This window comes from Gymnoscopelus braueri (genome assembly GCF_963280865.1).
Source record: "Gymnoscopelus braueri genome assembly, chromosome: 2".
Lineage (NCBI taxonomy): Eukaryota > Metazoa > Chordata > Actinopteri > Myctophiformes > Myctophidae > Gymnoscopelus > Gymnoscopelus braueri.
In genome coordinates this window covers 9,848,264-9,850,763 of record NC_137604.1, presented here as the reverse complement: position 1 = coordinate 9,850,763, position 2,500 = coordinate 9,848,264, and the positions used below count along the sequence as shown (strand labels likewise).

At 39.7% G+C, this 2,500-nt stretch overlaps 1 protein-coding gene across 1 annotated transcript in view; it reads left to right on the top strand.

The window, feature by feature from the left end:
- The first annotated feature begins 2,486 nt into the window (after window positions 1-2,486).
- LOC308099038 (tubulin polymerization-promoting protein family member 3-like) overlaps window positions 2,487-2,500 on the top strand; it is a 4,473-nt gene continuing 4,459 nt past the window's right edge. Inside the window, exon 1 of the mRNA XM_080447578.1 lies at window positions 2,487-2,500. This exon is cut by the window's right edge and continues 117 nt beyond it. The gene's annotated coding sequence lies outside the window, so the exon portion shown is untranslated.

Below are 2,500 nucleotides of genomic sequence, written 5' to 3'. Positions count from 1 at the left end.
GTATTGAATTGCTTTTTTGTAATAGAAAAATCCTGTTGTTTTCTTGTTAGATTTGTAGGCCTATTTTATAATCTATTTATTGTATTCCTAACTTTAGTATTGTATAACCTATATATATTTTTATATTGATATTGTATTGTGTATTACTATGGTGATTAAAATTCTGATCAAGGCCAGAAGATTGAGGTTTGTTTATTTTTTAAAGAAAAATAAAGGATATTTACTTGTGACCCATAAAAATGGGACAGCGACCCAAACATGGGTCCCGACCCAGTGTTTGGGAAATACTGCATTAATACAAAGTCAAATCCTCTGTTTATTTAACTTGCAATGAGGGACAAATGTCCCATAGTAATGTATGATTTATGTTACAAATAAATACATTCATAAAATAACAGTAAGCTATGTTAACTAAAACATAAGTCAGCCGAATTAGTCCAAATTCAGGCTCTGATCCCAGAAAAATTCGCCTGTCCTCAGCAAGCGGTAAAAATATATACAATAAAGGGTTTTTAGAATGTTGCAAATACATACATATATATATATAGAGAGGCTACATAACAAATCAATATCGGTCAACTATGTCAAATTTAAAAAATCCTAAATAGGCTCAGTTAGGAAATAATATCAGCTATTACCATGATGGACCTTTTTATACAGACAGACAGACAGACAGACAGACAGACAGACAGACAGACAGACAGACAGACAGGCAGGCAGGCAGGCACGACGCACGCACGCACGCACGCACGCACGCACGCACGCACGCACGCACGCACGCACGCACGCACGCACGCACACACACACACACACACACACACACACACACACACACACACACACACACACACACACACACACACACACACACACACTGTTTTTATTTTAGAATGTTGCAAATACATACATATATATAGAGGCTACATAACAAATCAATATCGGTCAACTATGTCAAATTTAAAAAATCCTAAATAGGCTCAGTTAGGAAATAATATCAGCTATTACCATGATGGACCTTTTTATACAGACAGACAGAGAGGCAGACAGACAGACAGACAGACAGGCAGGCAGGCAGGCAGGCAGGCAGGCAGGCAGGCAGGCAGGCAGGCAGGCAGGCAGGCACGACGCACGCACGCACACACACACACACACACACACACACACACACACACACACACACACACACACACACACACACACACACACACACACACACTGACTGACTGACTGACTGAGGTAAACAAGTCACTAGGGGGCGTGCTTTCTCCTCTGTGAATCACACGTTCATATGCTACCGGCCAGTTCTACAACGATATAATATTATCTCATGAATTCCATTGCGAGGTTGTCAAAGTTGTATTTTTTTGTATAGTTTATAAATGGTAATTAAATTACCTTTTAAATGCCAAATGTTTTGCCTAACTTTAATCCTCACACAAAAATAGAAAACAATTTCCCAATTAAACAAAACATTGCTTAATATGTGTTCAATAGCAATGTCTAGAGCTAGATGGAGTGGTGTAAAGTAACTAACTATAAGTAGATTTACTCAACTACTGTACTGCAGTATTGATACTTAAGTAAAACATGTGAGTACTTTTTCCACCACTGTACATATATGTAATCGACTACAGACTGTAGTTGTATTCATGGTCTCTGTCTCTGTAGGGCGTTTGCATGGACCAAAAAATAGCCTAAACCTTTAAGAAGCATCAGTTAGATATTTGGATAGTTGAGTAGCCTATAACGTCAATGCACAATCTGTAATGCACACTACCACAAACATATATCATTAATAACTACACACGCCGTAGAAGCAGTGTTGCCAGATTTTGCGAGAGAAATAAGCAACCAGTTCTATGAAAACAAGCCCCAAAAAAGCGGCCACATGAGCACTTTAAACACATAGGCTACATTGGCTAGGCTACCTGAAAATAGCCGATCTACAAGCTGAAGCTCACAACGCGTCGTATACTTGTAGATCTGCTATTTTCAAAAGAAATGTGAAACATTTTGTATTTGTTCAAACATTTTAACACAAAAACACAGTCGCCCGGGCCAAATCCGACGACCTCGGAATGGTCGCCACCAGGTATTCCTAAACGTTACGTAATTACCTACTAACCTCAGTAAAGTATGCCTATACAAACCTAACCTTATTTCCTAAACGTATAACCTCAGTAAAGTCTGCATAAACCTAACCTTATAATTTCTAACCTTATATCCTGAGTAAAACAAATCCACAAATACAAGAACCGCTCCCCATTTTTACCAATAAGCCTAACTAACTACACTACAGAAACAAGCCCCCCAAAAGACGCATTCACTTTACAGAAAAACAAGCCCAAAGTCGCTTATAATAAGCAGACATGGCAACACTGCTTAGAAGTCGAGGCTGAGGAGGATGACGTCATGTGCTGCTGGGCTCTCTCTCCTCCTCCTCCTCCTCCTCCTCCTCCTCCTCCTCCTCCTCTCTCCTCCGTTCTGCATCCCTCCATCC